The sequence below is a fragment of the Phasianus colchicus genome, chromosome 9, assembly GCF_987193195.1.
Source record: "Phasianus colchicus chromosome 9, bPhaCol1.hap1.1, whole genome shotgun sequence".
Classification (NCBI taxonomy): Eukaryota; Metazoa; Chordata; class Aves; order Galliformes; family Phasianidae; genus Phasianus; species Phasianus colchicus.
Window position 1 is genome coordinate 29,486,095 of NC_143444.1, and position 24,543 is coordinate 29,510,637.

Sequence of the window (24,543 nt, forward strand, 5' to 3'; positions counted from 1 at the left end):
GTAAAGCAAAGCACAGAGGCAAAGCAAATATTATATATTGTCGATGAAGCTGCAGATCTCAGCTTACTGATTAGCCAAATAGTTTGAAATAGCACGACTCATCTCCAGGAGAAGCAGAGCACTGCTGCTTGCTCCTATGCAATCCAGTTTGTGACGGTGCAACAACCTCTGCCTGCTCACTGAGGAATTTGCAGCTGGTGAAACAGCCTGGTAAGTAAATGTTCACTTAGGTTAAATATGAAAAGTGAAATCATGTTAGACAACATAACCTCGCATGACTTGGGCCACTGCTTATCAGCAGGCATAGATGCACCATTCAGATCATGAACTGAGAGAGAAGCACGAGGTCACAGACATGGATGAAGAGCTTCATCAAGGTAGAACCATTCACTTTTCATTCCATGATGGCAGAGAACAGTGCTCCAGGGAGAAGCACAAGGTCCAGCAGCCACGTTCACAAGAAACATGCAGACCAACCTGAGAGCAACACTCCTCAAGTGTTTATAAAAAAATTAATACTTAAGCACAGGCTTAGCTACCCTATTTCAGCACCAGTTAGTGCATCTTTAAAAAAAAAAAAAAAAAAAAAAAGTCTTGTTTTGAGCACAGCCTCTGCAGTTTAAGGCAAGTCCAGTGAGCAGCAATTAGTGCCATTAGCTAACAGAGATCCCTATTACAGGGGAATTAAGATTTGGAAAACAGGCAAAGCAGCAAAAGAAATGAGTACTGCAGCAGCGTCTCCTATAAAGATCCTCAGAGTGCTGCAGTGCTTAATAAGATACCAGATGGAAACTGTCTGAAACCTGTGGGTTGGGACATTCATTGGGTGGGAGGCAGGGTCAATCACAGCTGGAGGTTGGAGGGAGCACCCTCGGATCCAACTGCCACCCTCTGCCCCTTTCACCCATAAAGTCAGCACATAACCTCCCATTCTCAGATGTTCTATGCCCCAATTTTGAAGTTTCTTGTCTCCATTTGTGAATTGTTCAAAATCTTTCCCCTCCACTAGATGCAATCCACCCTTTTTCCATGGCAGCTTACTTGCTTGCCTTATGCGTCAATTTTAGCTATTAGTGTAAATAGTTTTGGGTTGAGTCTCATGATAGACTCTCCATTCTCCTGATAATCCTGCTAGGTTTTCTCTATCCTAATTTTGGTCTGACTTTGTCTTTCTAGAGCTTGCATGCCCAGATGGTGCCTACCCAATGCTCTGCAGCAGCACTAATTCATGCTGGGAATCCATGACTTCATGGACACATGAGCACTGAGCACCTCAGTTAAAGCTAAGGGTTCTCCAGGTTGATTGGCTCTCTTCACCCCTCTACCCTCATCCCCCCATTCCTAAGACAAAGCATGCAAAACTGGCCAATGTCCTGGAAAAATTATGCACAAGGTTGCAAAGGAAATCAGTGGTAAAATTAGGAATAAACCTCAACTAACTCATTTACTTAAGCCACATGAATACAAATATCAAACAAGAGTATCTAAAACATCAACAAATTATGATAAGTAGCTAAAACACAGAAGTTGTCATCACCATGTCTGGACAGAATTTTGACAAGTCCTCAGATAAATCTTCTCCATCTCCTTTTTCCACAGACAGTTGATATTTTGAACAGAAATTCTCAAGTCAAAAGATGTACATCAATTTTTAGTTCTAGCAAAAAAAAAAAAAAAAACCAAACCCAAAAACTAGACACACAAAGCACATGCTTTACACTGAAGCCTTTTTACATAAAAACCTATTCTTTTATCATGAAGTGGGTTCATAAATTGTCCAGCAATTTCTACATGGTATGGTTCCCAGTGGAGAACAATTACAGGTGCATGTCAGCATCTGTTCACATGACAGTGTACAAACTGAGCTGGGCAGTTCCACCAAACATTAAAGAGGGATCAGCTTCAAAGTTCAGCTTTAAAAAAGCGTGTGCAGTAATAAAATAAGAAATATCAGTTATGTAAGTAAAGAAGCTTGTGTGTAGCATTTAATTCCATAAACCGAGGTCTCAGTGCTGTACTGAAGTGACTTTCTGTCATGTCCAAACTCAATTGCATCTTTAAGAAAATAAATAAAAACAAAAACAAAAACAAAAACAGCTCAAAGAGAACCAGAGGAATCCCTTGGAATGTGTTTCAAAGGATCCAAGAGGCACAGAAGACCTAACTTCCACAAATGCTCGATGCAGCTGATCTCAAGGCAGATATGTATTATTTAATAGAAGTAGGAGGCATGCACTCAGCAAAACAATACCCACCACGAGCAGGATTCCAGCAGGTAGCACAAAACTGGCAGTGATGAGAAAGTCCACTCTGCCCATGGGATGAGTAATGGTGTTGCTGAAAAGATAGCAGGGAAAGTTCCATCCTAACTCAGAAGCTGCTACCATCACAGGTGGAAAGAGGAAATTAAAAGCAGGCAGCAAAAGATGGAAGCAGGTTTTGACCTCAAAAGAAAGATAAACGTGTTGAAGTAGTGCTCTTCTCATGGCCGATGGCTGGAGTGGAGATCTGCCAAGTTTCATATCCATGCAGCAGTGACCAGTTGCTGTGGTAGAGAGGTGAATGATAACTGGTACAGACAATACAAACCCAAAATAGCAGCAGAGAAGTTGCTTTTTTTAATCTTCTGTGTAATTAATGTACTTTTTAAAATGATCGTCCTTTAATGTTCCTTCACTTCTTCAAATATACTTGAGAAAAGGAACAGCATTGTATTCCGTTGTGTGTTTAAGCATAGTTTCAAAGTAAAGGCAGAAAAGTTGCATGGCAAAGAAACTGCCAAGAAAAATATAACATTTAAATAATGGCCCCACTTAAGACAACAAGGATGATAGGGCAGCCCGAGTTCAAAGAATTTATTCCAGGTAATTCAGTGCAGCAGCCTGAGAGGTCTAGGGCACAGTGCTGGGAATCTAAGTGGTCTGAAATCACTCCCAAAGCAGACTGCTTAGCATTTGTTTAGGAAGCCTGGGCAATAAGTTACAGCACTGTGTCATTGCATAATCGTGCATGCAAGCCTAGCAAACCCAAGGTGAGTAAATGCAACAGGCTGACCTCCAGGCAGGGCATTTCTGCAACACAAACTACTGAGTTGCAAGTCTCAAAGCAAACAGAATGCTTTATATTTTACAATTATTTTGTGGGACTATTACCTGCTGTGGTTGTAATAGAAAAGAAGAAACAGTAGCAGATGTTAGAAAGAGAAGTTTATAATGTTGATTTTCCTTTCTAAATGTGTGCCAAAAGTCAAATTTGTTATTAACACAGTCTTGCAATAAACTTGTTTTAATAAATTAAGTGAAATATATTGAAGCAGTACCTTTCTTCCAAACATTATATATATAAATCCAACCAATGAATGAGATGAAGTGATCATAATCCCAACTACAGGTCTTTGAAGGGATAAAGTTCAGCTTTTGACAACCATCACTGCTTCTGCAGCTGCAGGGAGAACATTTTCTCCACCTCAATTTATGTTTCCTTTCCTTCAATTCTACAGCTGATTGAATCAGCTGCAGACACTGATGAGCTGAGGCACAGGAATGTTTGTTTCTTCTCTTCCAAATGATGAGGGCAGACCAACGTTAAAGCATGATCCACTACTTCTGAATCCTCAAGGGACAAATGGTGACAAAACCATCAGACTGATTAACTCGGGGCATTTTTCCATTGTCAATAATTTATCAAGTTTTAAAATATCAGATATGCTTCACTTTCATTTTTGATACATGGAACAAGTTTCACACAGCCTGAGTTAGCAAATAAAATGCCTCCTTAAGGCAGTAGTTTGTAATTTTGCTTGAATTGCAATTTTCATCCAAAAGCCATTTGTCACAAATGAAAAACGTCATCACAGTAATTGGAAAGATCAAACCCTGTATCCTAAGATGATGCAGGGCAAACAGGGACAGGTAGAAGTCCCAGTGTTAATGAGAAGACAATAGAGGCCCTGCAGTTTTCATGAGTCCCAGAGACTGAAGTCACTTGGAGTAGCATCCTTCTAGGTTCAGTCCCCCCGAACCTAAATCTTGCAGAGCCAACTATGAGATGATTTATTAAGGCAGGTCTATTGCCTCTTAGTACCTTCTGTACAGAGCTAGATGACTTTTTAATGAGTATTAAGCTATCTTATTTACAGGTATATGCTACGCATGATCTGCCTGTTTCTTACAAACAAGAACCAATGTCCTTGTCCTGCTGGTGAACAGTGAGACTGAAACCCTCCATGGGAGCATGACTTCATACTACTAACGCAGAACAAATTTTAAAACATCTGACTTAGATCGAGGCTAAGAGCCCTGACATTTTAAATCATTTTTGATTCAATTAATTTTCATAATTAAAGAAAAAAAAAAGTTGGGGGGGGAGAGAGAGAAAGAAAGTACAAACATTGCCACAGAGATCAAAAGTCTATCCTACCGATATGTACACAGGAGATGGATCTTCAAATTGCATCCAGTCAGGAAAACTGATCCACCATGACTCTTGCCCTTTGTATCACCCCGTGTGCTGGAACCCAGGCAGTCACGTACGTCAGCTGTGTGCCACCACCTTCATCATATGTCACACAGAGAGCTCAGAGGGGATTCCAGCTGCCCCCCAGAACTCAGCCCAGCCTGCAATACCTGTTGTTGTGGCTCTGGGGCTCATGCTCATCCCATAGCCTACCCAGAATATGGGAAGATAAGGGATGGATGATTTCCAAGGACCAGTGAAAATAAAATTACTATTTGCTTCCACATGCTACAAACAACCTGCTGCTTCCCCATCACACTGGTGTCAGAGACAAATCTTCTTGTTGGGTACCCTTAAAGGAACAGCATATTTAGAATCACACTCCCAACCCTCCCTTCCATTGTCGTGGTCAGTTGACCAGTGCCTGCTCATATCAATCTGGGGTACAGGAGCCTTTCAGAACATAGAGAATACACCAGTCCTGCATTCTTCTGTGTTCACCATCATGACTTTTACTTCTAGTCATGTTGAATTTTCTTACCAGATCTTTTTTTCTCCTCAGACAGGATAAAAAAGTAGAAGTCTATCATACCATCAAGCAAGACTCAATGTTCCAGAGAGAATTCTGGTTTTGAGTATGTTCTCAGGTTCCACAGACAACTAGAAAACAAAATATTTCAACTAAATATATTTCGCATGCTTTAAAATGTATGTATTACATATTTATACTGCTGTCTACAAGCCTGGCCAGCCCATGTTCATCATGGCACCATGGCTGCGGGCTCTTACCAGAAAGGAAAGCGCCTATGGAAGTCAGTGGAGATGCACTGGTGTGCAATGGAGCAGAGGCTGCCCAGAGAGGCTATGGGGTGTCCTCCTTGGAGTTCTTCAGAAGCCACCAGGAGGTGGGTCTGGGCACTCTGATCTGGGTGTCCTGCTGGGCAGGGGTTGGAGCAGATGGACCCAGGGGTGCCTTCCCTCCTCCACCTGTCTGTGACTCTGTGATGCAGCTTCACCAGAGGCCAAAACTCACAAAGAACGTGAATGCAAACCATCAGAGGTACAGCATCCAGAGAAATGCAGTCAAAAGAAAATACATCAGTTCGCACAAAAATAGCATATTTTCTATTTTTGCCATGAAAGAGATGAAGATTTTCCTCACGTGAGCTGGAGATCTGCCCTACAGCATTCCCTGCCATCTCCAGGTGACACAGCACAGCACAGACCACTTTCTGACCCTAAAAATGAAATCTTAAGTAATGTTAATTAAAGAATCGGAGTCACGGTGTGGAACTGCACACCACTGATTTCGCTGGCCCTGCATGGCCTGCTGGGAGCAAAAATCCCCTTGCATTACCCAGGCTTCAAATTCAATCCCCACATTAAAAAAAAAAAACAAAACAAAACAGTCAGATGTCATGGTTTATGGAAACAGTAGCAGACATTTCTCTGTATGCAGATTATTTCTAAAGGGTTGAACTTAGAGAAAATAGAGAAAAAGAAAACAACCAAACAAAGCGGTCTCTCCCAATGTTATTGACACGCTAAATCGCAGTCCTGCAAAGACTTAAAGTCACAGTTTACCTCTGCAAACCAGGCTTTCCAAACTGCCTGCATTCTTCCCAAATCTGCAGTCAGTAGTTCCCGTTGGCAGGTCTCCAGCAGCCCCTGAGTTCAGAGAGGTCTCGGTTTTACTACCGACTCATCACCAGCTGAAACTTCAGGCCATATGAATGGGGCCCCATCTGACAGCCTTATTAACACAAATGATTTTTATTCTGCATGCCTGGGTAAGCCATGGGCACATGCCTGCAAGATCAAGGCCTTGGTCATTAATAACTTGGGCAATCCTTTCACCTAGAAGCCACACTTCGTCTACAAAGAAACCTTTCCGGGAATCTTGTAAAAAGATTGATGAAAATTAAACATCTACTTAGTGAAGCTGAAGTAACCAATATATGATTAATACTTTCCAATTATATTTCAGTACAGTACATTGCTGAGTTTGTTATTACCTGCACTCTTAACACTCCATCTGCAGTGTTAAATCCATCTGTTGCTGAAAATATGACTATATCTTCAAGGGTTTCTGAATCATCATGCTGGTACCTTTTAACATAATTATAATGAAGAGTGATATTCATTATCCAGCGGAAATTAGAAACCTATAAATAAGAGGGGAGGGGAGCAAGGGAAGGACTGAGGGCCAGCATTGCCCATTCTCACAATTGATCGTCTTGCCTGCTCCAACTTAAAATATTGCTACGGGCACTGGACTTGGCACCATCAGTTCCACTGGTTTCACTGATATTTCCCAGTGCCTACCAGGGGGACCCAGTCCCTCAGTTTATTCTGTGAGATGGATGTAGGCGAGACAGCAGGTGTCAGTGTGAGTGTATGGAGGCAGCAAAAACTGAAGGAGTGCATCCCACAGTCCAAGTTTCCAATGGGGCAGGACTCCATCCTTGGCAAAGTCCTCACCCTCAGGAGAAGGAACTAGAGCTGAACTAGGCCTATGTATCATGGATGTTAGCAGGTGGGGTGGCAAGGGGAAAAAGCTCCAGACATTGCTGCCTTTGGAGAGTACTGAAAGTAGAGGGTGCTGTTTCTAAACACTTGGTACAAACTAACAGAATAGATGTGTCAGGTTTTAATGCATGTATCTTGGATGTTTAAAAGTTACTTTAATATATCAACAGCTGGTTTAAGTGTGCCTGCAGGTAATAGAAGGAAAAGCTTATGACAGAGTCTTCCCTCATCTCTGTTCCCCTTGACCTCCTTCCCTCCCCTCACTAGGACTCCAGCTCACTAAATCAGAAGGCTCCCTGTCAAAAGTTTTTTTTAAATATGTGAACTATCATATACACCATTAGGCAGTTATAGATAGGATGTAGACTTCACTTTCCCCCAAATCCCACAGCAGAGCAGTTATTCTCTAACCCTGTGTAGTAACCAGCAACAAAGGTTTTTTTTTTGTTTTTTTTTTTTTTAAGAAGAAGAACTCAAATTCAGCAACTGATTTTAAAATCCTACTTGTCCTAAAGACTAAGCAAAGCTCTTTCCTCCATGGCAAGTCCATGCAGTTCAGTGGACTCAGGTAGAGGAGGTTCCTTAATAAGAAAAAGATTTCAGATCCTCATGAGAGCATTAAGCAGAGCTGTACTTCGTTGCAGCCAGAGGGACCCTACCAGATTCCTACCAGCCAGTAAATCTGTGTGATCCTCTGTGTGAGCTGGAATAGATGCCCTGATGTTAAGGTGGTGTATCCAGGCTCCTGAAACAGCAGCATTCTCCCACCTCCCAGTTTCTGCCCTACAAATTCAAAACCTTGAAACACATTTCAGTAGATCCAAAGGCTCTACAAGTCCCTATTTTGCAGCTTAACAGGGCTGCCTGGAATCTAACTGGCATGAGTAATGTCTTATTTGTCAAACTTGCAGGACTGAAATTGGATGAAAGATCATTCTAACTAGCACAGGAGCCATAATGTTTTTGACCTGTCACCATGAATTTAAGTGGCAAGTAGAAAATCAGTTTGATTAAATATTTCTTCCCACTCTACTGCTCATAAAGTACAGTCCCCTCCACTGAGTAAAACAGAAAGCAGATAATGTTAATCTCTCTTGGCCTCTAACACTGGTGGGAATGAAAAGCTTTCTTAATCTTCCCATTCCAGAAAAGTATTTGCCTCTATCCCTACATTGCCATCTTCTGTCAGATGCAAGCATAGCACGGGGCCCTTAGGAAGCCACAGAGTACCCACAAGGGCATAAGTTTTTAAGAAAAAATAATCTCACCTCTTGGTTTGACACAGACTAAAATGAAAAAATAAAAACAACAAACCAAAACCCAACAACCTACATGACAAGGAAAGGGCAACCTGCTTCCATCCAAGGCTACCAAATCAGAAGCTGCTGTGACTGCACTGCAATACAAAGATGTTTTTCTCCTTGACATTTAAACCAGGGGCTGGGTGTTACCCTGCAGGGCTGGTTTTCCAGACTGATAAGTTACTGTGAAGAAGCTTTCTCATCTATAAAAGAAATCCACAGGGTTAATAGCCAAAGGTGCATAGTTAAAGGGTGGCTTTGAGAAAGATCAGAACAAGACCAAAAAAAAAAAAAAGATTTCAGTGCTTCTACAAGGCTTGGAGATTTAAAGAAAAGAAAAAAAAATATTAAAAAGGAAAAAGAAAATAGAAGTGTAGCAATTCAACTACTGATATTACTAATAAAGATATGGCTTTCATTGTTATTTTTGGAATATAATTGGCGATCATTTTCTATTTGTAAGCTGACATCAACCTCAGAAGTTATTAGAAGTACATGAAAAATGTAATGGAACAAGCTCCACATGGAACACATTCAATGAATAATTTTCATTCATGTAGAAAATGCCAGACTGGCTACATTGAAGGAACACAAGAACCTCATGCAAGCTTTATACTCTAGCTTTGACAAGAACGTGCTTCCTGATATAATGCAAGAACACCTCAAAACTAGTCAGACAGCAAGTGTGTGGAATAAACCATGTAGCCTATTGAGGAGCAAGGGGAATGGCAAACCTGAGCTTTTCAAGAAACATGGTGAAATTTTTCCAAAGATGGAAAACATTTCATGCAGTGAATTTTCCTACCACTGAGTCAAGTTCTTCTAACACTTTTATCTATGACCTGTCTCCACAGCTGAAAGTCAAGAAGATGACAGTGTATATTAGAGCCAAGTAGAATCACTGATAAATCCCTACAGGGCTTGGTCTACTCAAGGACTGAGAAACCGATTGCAGCCACCACGTGCATCTCTGGGTCACCAGCAGAAAACCATACACACAGTGAGCCTGGGCCCAGCACTCTCTGAGGATGAATGCGAGCATGCTAGTAGGGAACAGAAACATCAGAGTCAGGTACAGCCCGCCTTTTTCATTTTCTAGTGGTGAACATGACATTGGGGCTCAAGGATTTGGCACATAAGCCACAAATCAGTGATGTCAGATGTTCTTGTTTACCTGGATGATATCAGTTTAGGAGTAGCAGGACTTCAGTGTTTGGTTGGTTTTTAGGCTGAAAAATTAGCATCACTAACACTATAAAATCTGTAAGATGGAAAAAATAGATGTTAGATCTTTTCCCTATCACCTTATAAACTGTAATTCAGCTCAGCAGTTTCATACTCATCCAGGAGAAGTGTGAGAGAAACAACGTAGTAACTGAAGACGTACATTAATTGTCTGGAGACTCAGAGTCTGGAAAGCAGAGGTGATGCTTTGTGATGCTGCAAGTCTCTGACAGCAAGTTGCTGTGTAGTTCCAGGAACTCCCCCAGCAGTTAGTCTTCTGCTTGTCTAACACATCAGTCTCCAAGATGGCTTAAAAACAGAGATACAGCATACAGTATCTGATCACCAATTGGTTCTGATCTGCAACTCCCATTTCAGCTCTCAGTTCATCAGTCCATGAGAATTCTCTTTCAGTGTTTTTTGTTTTTTTGTAGTGTCTTGACATTTACTGTATTCATTTCAGCATTCCAAAGAAACATGCCAACTGAATCAGCGTTCCTAAAGAAAAGAGAAGGAAAAGTTAGTTGTGGGGCAGGTTTGGGGTTTGTTTTTTTTTTTTTTTCCTTTTATTCTCACACGATTTCACACTGGTGAAATTCCAGAGCAACTCTGCTAATTTTTAATCAAGTTATTAATGTAAAACAGGAAATACTCCTGTCAAAACATCACATTGCTTTTATTACTGATGAGTGGCTTCGGCCATCTCATCTCTGCTCATTCTCCTGCTCTGCAATATTCTTCTGCATGGCCCTCAAACTATTCAAATGTTACATCACCTGAACTGGACTCAGAAGACACCAGCAGAGGTGTTTCAAGAGGAACCATCTCCTTTCTGCATGGTTGGTGATGACACCATTCACCAGGAGTGGTAAGCCATCATCTTTATGCAGGATGGCAATGGGAGCCTAATGCTTTACCCTCCATCAAATATTAACACAGTGTAATCTTTGTGTGTCACTATCACTGTGCTAGTAGTAAGCAACTGCATGCTCAATGGTTTCTAACTGCGCACTTGAAGCTTTTGCCTCCTGTTATGTAAATGCAAGGAGAAAGTTACCATGTGCTCTTTCTATCAAAATAAATTACCAATAACATTTTCACTTTTAAGCAGATAAGACACATGTCTTCTGTTCACTGTGTAAAGGCTGGATCCACTTAAAACCAACAGGAGCCTTTTCATTCACTTCAGTGAACTTCAGATGAGGTTCCAAAGAAGTGACATGGTTATTCCTCCACTCTCAGCTATACACTGGACTGTTCTTAGTAACTTGCCTGAACTCTTTGCACTCTCACTTCAGAAATTGCAGAGCATATATTTTGTTTTTCCAAAGAACTTCTGTTCTTCTTTCTATATAATACACAAAAGACTCAATTCCTTTCTCAGGAAAATTAGGAAGATAATTTTTGTAAGAGAAACCACGTTTAGATTTTGTAGGCACTGGATTGCCCACAGTTTAACCCACATCTGCCACAATACACCTCACACTGTGATAAATCCATATTAAGGACCTCACATCACCAAGAGCTGTACAGTCTCCCCAGTGTCATTTGCAGCAGCCTGTAGGGTATCCTACATGATAGCACAAGACTTTCCTACTAAGAAACTGTAAGATGGTGTGTCATAGAGTTCAGGATTGGCATTACTCTTCAAAAAGAGGTACACAGCAGAATACAAGAAGTGAAACTCTCCTAAATCCAATTTTAGCAGCTGATTTGGAGAAGGGAGGTTTTATAACGTTTCTTGAGCTAGGAGGAACCCTTCTGTTACCACACTAATTAACGTTGAGTCTGATACCACAGCACTTTCCTGCATCAAGGGAATTCTCACAGCATTCATGACTGCAGCAGGCGAGGATGAGCACCAGCTCTCCCCATTTAGGCATCCTGCTTGCTGTGTGCCAGGGCTGCATCAGCTGTGGGTCCTTCCAGAGCAAGATGCTAAGTGGATGATTTGACTTCAGGGTAGAAAAGTTACTGAAAACCAGAAAGAAACAGTAAAGTTTCCTGCAAAGTACAAGCAGGAAAGTTATCAGAAAAGCAACGCACTATTCCATTTCTCTCACATTTTCATTAAAAAAAAAAAAAAAAAGAATTATTATTTTTGTTTTAAATACTGTCTTGTTTGGTTCCACTTTCAGAAAGCTTCCAGCTAAAAAGACCGTATTTAAATAAAAGATTTCATCTCAAAGTTTCCAGGCTAGTATGTACACACGAAATAACCACTGGGTTTGTGTTATCCTGAGAGATCGCCACAGCATAAATACCAACAGCCCATCCACAATAACTGATTCTTTCAGAGTACTTAAGAAGCCTAAAAGACCTCAAGGTTGTAACGCCTCCTTGTACTCTCACTCTGGAGCTACAATTCTCTTAAATTGAAGAAATGCTGCTAATTTTTTTTTTTTTTTTCCCTCAAATCAGCACATGGTTTCTTGAAAAGAGAAAAGAGTCCTGAAAAATATCTGTATATTTTTCCTTTTCAACACACCTGGGAGGCTCTGGAATCATATCTTAATTTTCCACACCCTGAAAAGTTCTTGGGGATTCCTTTTTGGCTGTAGGAACTAAATGCACAAATATTTTGAAGGATGTGGCTTTAAGCACCTATAGAAATGTAACAACAGTAACACAGCTGGACAGAGAGTGACACCATAAGTTCAGGTAGCAACAAGCCACATACACTGACATTTACCTCAAAAAATCTCAGGAATTCCAATGCTCAAAAAGCTTTAAGCAATAAAGCACTTATCATTTAATCCTCAGAAGGCTTCAGAGTTTATCCTTGAATAGTTAGAAGACTTGACTATTACTAAGCAAATAAACACACAACTCACTTGCAGTCAGGTAGCCGCACTGACACAATTAGCATCCATAAAGAACCATGACCAAAGTTGTTTTTCTTAAAACACCCATCAGACTTCACTCAAAGCCATAACTCCTCTATCCCAAATGTACCTGCACAGACATATTAACACGCACTTGAAAGCACTGTCAGCTCACACATTTCAAGCATGATCACATATAACCCTTCACACTCGTGTTCCACCAAACCTTTGGAGCATCGGTCTTCACACTTCTTTTGAAAAATGGGCTGCAACAGGAGAACTGCTCACAAACACATTATCAGTTGCTTGAAATGCAGCCTAACAAAACAAGCAAAACAAACACTCCCAGAAAGATTAATGCAGCACTTGCTGACTGCAAGCTTGCTTTGGATGTAGTACAGCAGCCCTGGCTGCAGACAGCCAGGCTCCATTACTTCATCGTCCTGTCTTCCAGGGTGACACATCAGGTGGCAGGTAGCAGCTCTCCTATCAGACACATCCTGCTGAGTGAAGGTTGTAGCTTTCTATGCACGGTTCTCCAGATGGGTGAAGTATCCTGCAGCAGGTGGTTAGCAGCGCCCAGTGTTAGCTTGTCCTTTGGCATTTCTGCATCTTCAGCACCATGAATCACAGCTGCAAGTGTACGAGGATGTACTGATCAGTTCGTAAGACAAACACAGTCATAAACACAACTTGGGGATGTGTTTGGAACAGCTCCCTTTATCAGGACATAAATAGAAATGTTTTCTGTTTACAAATAAGAAGACAGTGAATCTTTTGCATACACATTAGTAGAATCATGTGGATTCCCATAGGCAAGTGTATGCACGTGTGCAAGTGTGTATGGATAGACATCAAACAATTCTTAGATGCATCGACAACTTACTGGGACAATACTATAGAATTAACAGTTAAACATAACAATTATCTTCAAATTTTTGCCTCAGACAGTCAACAATCCTGTCCCTGTTGTTGTTGCTGGCAAAATTCCTATTCAGAAAGGCAGGACTGTCTATTAAACTTTTAAGCAGCCATGCAAAGAAGGGTGATACACAGGTTAACACAGATGCACAGAGAATCAGTAAATCAATAATTTGCCAGATTTGGGGCTCTTTTTTATAAATAGTTATTCCAGTTAAGTGTAGGAACGCATGGCGTGCATGACAAACCCTTGAAAACTTCAAAAGCCATATTTGTGGTCATCTACATTTAAAGAAGTTACAAATCAATTACTGCTAAAGTAGTTCTATGGATCACTCTGATAAGAAACTTCTGCTCACCATAATTAGCAGATAACCCTGCTAATGAAAGGAGAAAGAGGAGTTGGCAACACATCCTTGAAAACATGTGGGTTTGTACCTTCAAGAATATGCTTCTACCAAACCTTACCAGTGTTGGCATTAAGTGATGAGCAACTCCATAGAAAAAGAATCTAAAAGGAGTTAAGAAACTTGATTTTAAAATATTTTATCCTGGAATAAAAGCATTTCTCCTAGGAAATACTGCCTCTCAAGACTATATTTCCCACTTGTCACTGTTACTCTGCCCTTTGCAAAGGAGATATGCATCACAGGAATACTTGATGATGACGGTTTTTATTTGAAAAATTTTGACCAGAATCACATGGGAAACATCCACAATGATGTACATGGGTTAAGCAAATCCCCCTTGTACAATATTTTTAAGTGTTCATTTTGACTGAGTTCAGATTTGAGTATTGCTATTGCCATGAAATGGGGTCAGACGTTGTTGCAAAAAGAATTAACATCCACTTAAGAATCCCAGAAAGGGTGAAAAAGTTCTGATCTTTACTTTTGCTGTTAGTCTTCATTGTGCAGGTTTCTCTAATGTCATCAGGTTATAAACACCCTTAGAAAACACTGCCTTTAAACAATTCTTACATGAATATAACTACTTTGATCACTGGCAAAAAAGTAATATGTCCAAGGAGAAGTCTGTACTTGTTTTGTGACTCAAAATCATCAGCTTTGCTCTAAAGCTCTACAACTGTTCAGTAAAGAAATCTGCAAAATGCAGAACAAACCCAGACAGAAATGCAAACAGTGGTAAACCTCTGTTAATCATCTATGCAATGTTTTTATAACAAAAGGTTTGAAATACAAAAATAAGTTTATCTGAACACATACTGGTTTTAAAATTAGTCACCTTTCCTCTTCTGCTTGCATTTTGCAGATAGTCAGGTAAATTCTGCTTCTCCACTGTCACTGCTGTACCCAAAGCAGTAAGCAGTGTCTCTGGAGACATGATCCATGTAGGCAGGCTGTACCTGGCCCAGCATCACCACACGTGAAGATTGAGATGCTTCTGTCCACTCTGTTATGCATGCCAAAGAAATTCAGGAACTTGCAGGGGCATTTTTCCAAAGTGAGCAACACTTGAGTCCAGCTTGCTCGTATATATGAGAGGAAGAAGTATTTCTATGATAGTCTCCAGTCCAGTAAACCTGAAAGCAGAAGATTTATTGCGTTTGAGATCAAGAAGCCTTGTGTTTGATCATTTATACAGTGGTTTATGAATGAATGCATTCAGAGCCCAGCTTCAGCACACTCAAATATTCATAGATGCAGCCAAGAACAATACATTGAAAGTTTGTTAGAGACCAGATCCTCTGCTGGGGTACGTCAAATGGTAACTCTGTAGACTTTGGGGCGGGGGGGGGAACAACAGTTTACACAAGCTAAAAATTCAAACTTCTTGCACATTGAGCTTCTCTGTAAACAGTACTTTGGTACACATCTGTGAGCCAGATAATAAACGCTTCAGATAAATCACTGGGAGGTTTACAGAGCTCCACACACTCACACAGGTTTTCAGCCATATAGCAGAGGCCAAAAGTCAGCATTGATTGCCTCTCAGTAGCTACTAGCTGTTATAGATATCAAAGTCGCACAAATGTGGACAATTTCTTAAAGCACTGTGTAGTATTTCTGAAGAGCTCTCCAAAACCTCTCCATATTTCAGCCTATGATTATGGGATGGATATATGAGTCCCATGCTCAAGTACAGCTAGATATTCCCACTGAGACTTGAAAAATCAAACAACTGCCAGAACACTGCTCCAGTAAATCAGCAGTTACACAATGCCTCTTCCTCACAGCAAGGATTCCCTGTGATCCTACACCTCATTTTGGCATGGTTTATCCCAGAACTAGAAGAGCACCCACAAATTACTGGTACTATAAAAGGAGTCTTTCATAAAGCCCAAACATTTATGATTTTAAGTTACATGGAAGACCTAGTCAAGTGGAACTATCCAAGCACACCAACAATTAGGATTTCTCTATGGCTCTTGGCTAAGGTGTAATTTAAGAGTGCTGTTATCACAGAGGTCACATAAATAAAGAGCTGAGGTTTTTCAGGACATAAAAAATGAGGTAATGGACAACCTCCAGCAAAGGAGAGCCTCTGAGAACCCTGGATGACAACAAAGGCAAAAATCTTCGACCTGATATTAAAAAACTTAAAATCCTTTATATGGGCTTTCCCTTATAAAGGATTATTCAATGATCCAGCACACCTTACTGAGCTTAAAATGGTAAGTCACATGTTCACAACTGCGATCCCACCTATAAGCTCTCAGCCTCACATTGTCTTCTTCTAAAAACAGTCAGCCATCACCAACATACTTGTCTTTGCCAGACAATGGCAATCTAACTTCTGTTATGATAAATGACAATAAGTTGGTAAAGAATTATTATTTCATCAGTCAAATCATCTAGAGTTGACTGAGGCACCTGAAGTTTTGCTTACACAAGTACCAAAGAATCCAGTCCACGCTAAAAAACTATTTTACATTTTAAGTTTTAATGTAACTTTCATGTCTTAAATCCATTCAAACATCTACAGAATAATCATTTAAGATAGGAAATAAACAGGGAAGAATCGTCTTTGCACAAGTTATTTTATTAAGGACTTGAATATTAATGTTACCAAACCCTTTGCAACCATGGAAACCATTGCATGGGATCCATTCAGGCCCCACATCTGAAATATGGCCTATGGTTGCTACGAGAAGATATAGCACACGCCCCTCAGTTCTTCCTATTAGGCAGCAATATTTAGGTTCTATTGTGTATTTGTCTCTGCTTCATCTCAGCATAAACTATGTTTGGAACAGAGGTTAAGGAGAGGGGTTCAAAATCTGAAAGCATAGTTTTGGATTAATCTAGGAAATCAGATGATCCTTCATAACAACTCCGGGTTTATTTGTGACACTAACTGGTACCTGAGAAGATAAAAAATGTTATCACCAATTTAACTCGGAGAAGTTAGGAATTCATTTATATTCCAGGAGCATATATATGTTCTTTTCAAGCTCATCCTCAGCCTAGAGTAGTTGCAGACAGCCTACAGGAATCAGAGATAATGAAATACTCGAAATACATTCTGGAATTAAGAAAAAAGAAATCTACTCCAGTGCAGAAATTTGAAAGAAAAATATATATGCACATTTCCAGCAACCTGGTAAACTTACAATTCTAACTATCATTTAATCTGTATTTTTTTCTAACTGCAAGACCAATCCTGCTAGGAACAAATAATAAAAAAAAATCTCAACTCACCATAAGAAAGCCTGAAAATCAAGCAGAAGTCTTCTGAAAGGTTTAGGAACTCTCACAGTTCAGAGAATGTCATCACACACTCCCAGTGTGAGTCAGGAAAACATCTTCCCTGTGCAATACATGCAACCTATCTACACCAATCCTTGCACTTTTGCTTCAAAAGACTGCTGACCACAGGCTGAGGTGAATTACTGAGTCTTTTTTCAGCAGAAACTTGCATGAATAAATGTTATTTCCAAGCATGTAAAAAAAAAAAAAAAAAAATCAGGTGAGAAAAACACAAATTCTCCTTAATTAATAACCATTTAAATGCTGGTAATCTCTTTGGAGAAAACAAATTAGTTTAACACAAGACACCACACAGCTGGAGAGCAGCCCAGGAAATCCTATAGCACCTCAGCACCCCCAGGCAAGTGAATTGGGTTTTAAGGCCTCAGGATTGCAAGGAGCAGAGAGCATCCTATGAGCACAGAACTGCTTCAGGCTCTTCTTTTAAAAGCTTCTTTTGAAAGTGAAATGAACAAAGACAGCATCAGCACGTAACATAACCGTGAAACAGTTTGTGCAAATGCTGGAGGCCTGAAAGAACCCCTCCACCAGCTCCTCTCCATCCCACTGCAACTCATCCCTCCTGGGGGGAGAGATTTCCCACTTGACCAAGGAGGGCCGGGTCTGACACAGGACAATCACTCACCTGAAGCATTCCTTCCTTTCTCAACTGTCAGGGTCACCAGCTCATTTAAAACCATGTCTACCTTGTGGGATTTACTTTCTTTGGGAACATGGAGCCGTGGTTCAGTTTCAGGAACATGCACCATCTGTCCCCTTCCTGCGCTGATGCCTTTATTCCTTGAGACAAGTTTTGCTGCTTCTACATATTCAAGATGCACCAGAAATATCAGAATATCCAACTTGAGAAAAGCGAGCAGAGCTTCCATCTTTTGAGTCCAGGTGCTTTCAGCATTAATTTCTGTGAACTAAGGCAAGAGCAGTCCTTCCGCTTAAAAAGGGCTTAAATAACTGCTTCCAGCTCCACAGCTTTCAGGAGGAATTTTCCTTCATATTTTAAGGTATCTACAAGAGTGACCCAGTTTCCTCCAGGCTGCTGCAGATGCTCCTTGCTCTGGGCCCCACAGTGGCTGGCGGAGCATCTTGCAGGTGCTGCAGGGTGCTACTGCAGCACAGGTCAGCAGCTCACACGATATGTATCTAACTGATAGAGATCATCCCCTGGCATGCAGGCAGGCTAAGGTCAGCCTATGTGGAGGGGAACAAGCTAAAAGGAAACAGTGTTCCACAACAAAATCAGGGCAGTCCTAAGCTGCCTACCTGAAGCTGTTCAAAAACTGGAAATGCTGAGTATGTTGTGGAAGCAACTGAAATCACAGAACCTATTAAATAAGTAGCTTGAGTAATTGATAGCAAAGCATGTTTCTTTCCTCACATTCATTTAGAAGCGCCATTATTTCAGAAAACTCAAGCTCTGTGCTCCAAGAACATTTTCCTGTGCTATGGAGGGTTTCTACATCTACAAAAGACTTCACCCAAAGCCCAGACTACCAGCACCACATCCACAACTAATGTGCCTCCATAGAAAAGTGTTCCCTAAATTTCAGTGCCACATCCTTTTCCACATATGATGTCTCCAGATATGACTATGATGCCCACGTCCTGTTCCTGCATCATGTTTTGCTGTTATCAAATGAAGCTAACAGTCCTCAAATGATTTCATTAAAGTGCTGTAGGAAAAGTTTACATGAGAAATACCATTCTAACGTTCAGCACTTCATTTACAGATGGTATCAAATCTCTCAACCTGGGCATTAGATTTTAATTTACAAAAATTCTTAGGAAAAACAGATGTTAGGTAAGAGCAGAATGAGGTTGGGTGACAGTCAGGGCTGGCAGGACCAATGTCAAACCCTGGTTCAGACCTCAGCACAATCCCAAAGCACCAGAGCAGTCCTGGGCCCTGCTTTGGGAGCACTTCTGTTGTCATCATGCAGCATTTGGGGCAAAGAGCTGCAGAGAAGGATGAGCCTCTCACTGGTGTATCAGTACTTTCAGCTTTGGGATAATACACATCACAAACACTGCTGTAACCCACACTGAGGTGGCCTTGGGATGGTTCTGATCCCCAAGGATTGCTGTGCTTGCTCAGGGCTGGTGCTGTTTAAGAGACAGCTCTGCTGAAGCTTCTATTTGCAGCATGAAGAAGTGAACGTTACCAGATATAGCCTTAAGGTTTCAGAGTGTGAATTACTGTGGTGACATGCTAAAGCAGAGAGAAATGGCAGTGACCTGCAAGCTACTGCTTGTCAGCATATTAATCCATTCACACGCACTACAATGCATGTGTAAGATGCATGGGTAAGATCATACCCCACAGGTCACTGGGTGCCTTATTTCAGGTAAGTCCTCAAAATTTTGTCCCATTGAGGCATACAAAGAAATAATTTCAAGCCATAAAAACCAAGAGAGTAGATTTGAACCAAGGGCTATATTCAATCCTCATGTATTTTTAATAATAGAGACATTCTCCTACTTTCTACATCAAACTCATACTGCACAAAAACGCATTTATCTACACTGCAGCTACAAATACTGACAGGAGGACAACATGAAGAATCTCCCATGTTTAGAGGCAGAACAGTTCTTAGCACTATCATAATAGTTCTCAGGTAACATGGGAACTTTTGTTGGCTTTCTGATTTGCCCTAATATCCAGCAGACTTCCTCACAGTAGTCAGTCCATCTCTATTCTACACATAAAGACCAAAGCTCTACTGAAGACAAATACTTTTTCCCGTTAGATGCAAATTGAACCAAGATTTCAGCCAGCATTAAGCCTTTAGATCCAAGCAGGATTCAGCCATGCATTTAGATTTTAATGTCTAAGTTACAGTACTCTTGGAAATCACACATATTCCAAACATCACATCACTATGTATGTATTGCAAATGCTACACATGTCCCAAGTTCAAGCAGCTCCTGCTTATATGCCTACCACGTCCAATGTACATCTTTAGGCCCTCAGAGCTATGTGGGTAATAAGGAATATTAGTCACAGTAACTTAAAATTTAGGCCTACACAACTTGGCCTACAGACCATCTTAGAAATGTGATACTTTTATATGTGATAGATGGATGTGATACATTAAACGCACCATCTCTAACTGTACTAAATAAATGCTGAAAGCTAGCAATATCAAGATAGATTTATGATTTCCCCCATCCTCTGTCTTACTGTTGGTGATCAAAAAGGACTGCTCAATTTACATCATTTAACTTACATTTTTGTTCAGTCGGAAGTTAATGTATGTTTTAGTGTATTTTTTTTTTTCATTCTAGCAAATTGTATAGAAGCAGACAAATCACAAACTCGCCTGACTGCTTATTGCATCTTTTTCAGAACACGTTGGTATATCTCTATTCTGGAGAATATTTCACAGTTCAGTGACGGAAAATAGTTTGCACTTCATTTGTGCATGTACTAATTTTAGATTAAACAGGACCACATAAATCCTGCTGAAAAATGGTGCAATTAAGCCAGACCTATTTGTAAAAAGGACAATACGTGGCTCTAATTATAATGACTAAACATTTGGTAACACATTGACTTATTAGTGTGCTAAAAGGAATTTGTGCAACATGCTGAGTAGGTCTCTACACGAATAAATCTTAATGTTTCCTCAAAAGCCATTAAAAACAATCTTCTATTGCATGTGCATTTCTGATCAGCTTCTACAGTGATCTGCTTTATCGAAACGGTCACTTTTGTAAGCATAGCACTAAGCATGCTCTATACTTCCTGCTAGGGTGTGAAGTTATCTCCAGTCAGTCAGCTGGTTTTATTTCAGAGCAAAACTGTTATCCAAAAATGACTGAATGATTGGAATATACTCCAAAGTTCACAAGTATATCTGTTGCAAGTGACCAGTATCTGTAAAGATTTACAGTGCTCGTACTTCGTGATGCCATCGCAGTTTATATGAAGATTTAGATTCCTATACCTTTTGCAATCTCACAGCACTGTTATGGTCTTTACCAAAACAGTTTCACTACTAGCATACATGCACTCTTGTGTACCTATACAAGGCCACAGAAACTATGTCCACGGTAACCTTATGATGCCAAGTAAGGGAACAAGCTAAGTTTAACTTCATTCTTTTTTCCTGTTTATAGCCAAATTCACCTGCCTTCCATCTTTGCTGTGGAAACCAACACTGTTGTGTAAGCATTCTTGCTTCAACCTGCCTCTCTCTCCTTCTTTCTTTGTGCTAAGTTATCTATGAGAAGGATTTGCATGCTTGAGACCCGCTGTCAGCACACGCAGTGCCCAAGCAAAGTGAAGCCCATCCAAGACACTCCCTGGGGTACAATGGGCCATCAGTGATGCCAACTCTTATCTTCGCATTCAGCCAAAGCCACTGAAAATTCAATTCCACAAAAGGTGAGTTGGAGGCAAGACTGGGCTCAAACATGGGTTCAGGTCTATAATTCAAAGAGCAATGCATACATACCAAGTGTCCTCTTCAGACACTCTCCTTCTACCAAGTTTTTCTTAAGGGTACCATGGATGATCCCTGGGAGATTAATACAGCGCTTCCAGTCAACCATGGTACATTTAAAGGTAAAAATAAGACTATATGTAAGACTCTTTACCTTCCCATTCCCAGTCCTTCTGATTCTCCTCTTTATTCTCCAACCCTATATAAAAAACTTATTTTCATAGTTATATGCCTTTCACTAAACGAGATCAGAAAATCCCTCTCATCTACAAAGGACTAATTTCCTTCAGAGTTAAGACACTGAGTCAGTTGTTTCCTCAGATCCAGTGACCTTTCTCTACTAGCTGGAAGGCTTGATTTTTTTCACAGGAGACCACATAATATAAACATAATCAGTCCTTTCATATCATGTAGCTCTTAGCTTCAGCAGGGGCTTCCTTACTTAGAGATTGTTCCTTCTGATAACTGCCTCTAAACGAAGATCCATCCATTGGAGGGGAAAAAAAAAAAAAAGAAAAAAGGCCCTTAAATGCTAACATGCATTCACTGCCACTAAATGTGCACCTGTGTCTTGTCATTTCAAAATTAATATAAGCTGAGATATGTGATCCCTTTTGCTAATTAACACAGTCCTCTCAGAGTCCCCTTTCCCCTCATGCTAATTAGCACAGAAAAAACCTCACGCAGACAAACAGACAAAATAGCCACAGGACTCCACTGTTGAGCAAAGCACTTTCAGGGGGAGAAGGGCAGAGCTCTGTGTCGGTAATTTTAAACACCTGACTGCCTGAAGCATGCAGGTGTGAGAGAAATGTTGACGAAGTGATGCAAGCATTTAAAAATGCCTGAAAATTCTCAATCCTCATTAACAGTATGAATAATTTATCAGCAGGCCTACAAACTGGGGAAGGGACACTCCTGTGCTCTACTTGGCTAGCAGTGAGGTCGGTCACCCACCAAAAGGGGGGAGGGGTACAAATTTTCTGAGAAATTGAAAATTGCTCTCAAAACACGGGCTTTTCTTGCCAGTGCTTGCACAGAGATATCATAAAGAGACCAGTCCCAGAAGCACAGGGTGTTTCTTGCAGCACAGGAAAAGGATTGCTCAAAGCATTTAATGCACTTTAAAGAACTGCGCTTACTTTAATCTAGCTCTTACTTGGTTTAAATAACAAGTACAGTATATTCAGAACTAAAAAAAAATAATAAATCAATATTACTAGTTAAACATTCTCTAAAATGGATTTTATATCAACTTAAAGAAGTTTGAAAATACTGTAAGGAATAAACGTTGCTTTTAATCTTTCAAAGCCCAAGCTGTAGCATTACTGTTATCTTCTCTTGCCAAGTGTAAGAAGCGCGCTGGTCTTTAGGCACCCAGCAGTGTTTCCTGGAAGGGCAATGAAAGAGTGGATGGCGAAAGCCTGCCAAAAGGAAAATCAAAGCCATACCTGCAAGCTGCAGTACAGTTCTAGGAATCCCTTCAGACTTTCCTTTTCATGTGTTTGAAACTGAAACTTTTCAAAATGCTGGCATGCGTCCTTAAAATAATTTTTACTTCTGAAACCCAAAGAATTTGAGCGAGGTGGTGGGGAGGAAAAAAGGGGGAGAAAAGATGGGGTTAAATGAAGAAGGGAAGAAGCAGCATTAGAGGCAATTGGATTGTCCCAAAGCAGTCTCTTCAGAGGAAAAGAGCCTTAAAATGCAGGAAATCTGTCTAACCCCCTAACCGTTCCCACTCAGGCTGCCCTGCAGTCACAGATGTTACTGATTGAGTTAGATAGCAATTCCAAGCTCCCAAAACAGATTCCAAGTGAGAAAATAGGAAAAGTCCTTGGTTGCTATTAGATACGCATTCTGAAATAAAAAGGAGTATGGGCAGGGAGGAATTTGTGGCCTGGATTAGAGGTTCCATGGTAATTACCGAGCAATGGCAAAGTGCCTCTCGGGTGACCTGTGGAGCTTGGTGCTGGCTGGGAGCTGCAGTGAAAACTTCTGGATAGATGTCAGGGCTTTTTCTCCTGCTGTGATTTATCGATACATTTACCAGGAATGAAAACAGTACAGGTCTCTGAAAACATCACAGCAGCCTACAGAGATTAGATGAAAAAGTGGAGAATTTAGTAGGGGACACTAAAAGCCTTGTAAATGATGTATTCAGCTGTGCAATTAAATTCTATTGCTGAGTAATTTATTGCATCATCACTGAAAAGCTGAAGGGAAGTTATGAAGTCCCAAGGGATTGAGCAGGATATACCCCTGTGCTGCACCCAAGTACTCAGCAACTCTCAGACATCTACTGGCTGCACCAGCAATGTGGGAAGAAAAAAGACACACCACATGCAGGAATAACAAGTGTTACTTAAGAAAAAGCAGCTGTATTAGTCAAGCCACAACACGTATCAGCTGAGCAGATAGGTCCCCAGGTCTGTGATATATAGGGCAAGCACCCCAAGCTATACACAGCCTTATTGTCCCAGCCCACGTGGCTCATGCTGGGGAAAGTAGGAGGAGATACTGAACAAGGCCATACAGACCATCTGCTGGAAGAGCTGATGACAAAACCTGGGACCCTGGAGCCCCAGGCCCTGCCCACTGGGTTGCACAGAGCTTGCGACCACTGGCTGGTATCTTTTTGTTCTACTTTATGACATCCAACCGATAGCAAAAGAAGGCCATTCTGCATGATCCTCATTTGTTTTTGTACACTTAGGTTTTAGTTTGCTCTCATAGAAGGTTATTCACAAGTTCTAGGTGCCCTGGCAATTAGCTAGATTCACAGTCCAATTGGAATAAACACCTGGCAACATAATGATCCTCCTGCACAGAAAAAGCAAATCAGTCTGACCAGCCAATAAATCAAGTGGCAGAATATACCCCATTCCACCCAGCTCCAAATCCCATGCCATCAGGCCTCCTCCAAAGCTGTTATGTACAGATGGTTTTTTACATCGTGCCTGGAAGGGTCAAAGATATTTGAGCTGTTTCACACCACTGGGGCTAGGGACAAGCTCCATAGCCAGTGGGCATTGGCAAAATATGCTGTTGGCAGCCCTCTCCCTTCTCCAGTAAGGATCTTTTTTGCCTGCCACACAGGCAGTTGCAACTCACTCAA

General features: G+C 40.8%; 3 long non-coding RNA genes across 4 annotated transcripts; all 3 read right to left on the reverse strand.

Moving 5' to 3' along the window:
* Window positions 1–5,002: 5,002 nt before the first annotated feature.
* LOC149916911 (uncharacterized) lies at window positions 5,003–10,027 on the reverse strand. Its single transcript, XR_016468986.1, has 4 exons — window positions 9,460–10,027; window positions 6,471–6,564; window positions 5,245–6,123; window positions 5,003–5,115 (listed from the first exon to the last, which is right to left on the reverse strand). It is a non-coding gene; the product is annotated as an uncharacterized LOC149916911 (long non-coding RNA).
* Window positions 10,028–12,011: 1,984 nt separating this feature from the next.
* On the reverse strand, window positions 12,012–19,287 carry LOC149916912 (uncharacterized). Of its 2 annotated transcripts, none has more exons than XR_016468987.1 (4): window positions 17,612–19,287; window positions 16,918–17,130; window positions 14,501–14,798; window positions 12,012–12,967 (listed from the first exon to the last, which is right to left on the reverse strand). It is a non-coding gene; the product is annotated as an uncharacterized LOC149916912 (long non-coding RNA). The 2 variants fall into 2 exon arrangements; XR_016468988.1 differs by having other exon boundaries at window positions 14,482–14,798.
* A 145-nt stretch (window positions 19,288–19,432) lies between these two features.
* Window positions 19,433–21,899, reverse strand: LOC149916913 (uncharacterized). Its single transcript, XR_016468989.1, has 3 exons — window positions 21,583–21,899; window positions 21,441–21,503; window positions 19,433–21,347 (listed from the first exon to the last, which is right to left on the reverse strand). It is a non-coding gene; the product is annotated as an uncharacterized LOC149916913 (long non-coding RNA).
* Between the last annotated feature and the right edge of the window lie 2,644 nt (window positions 21,900–24,543).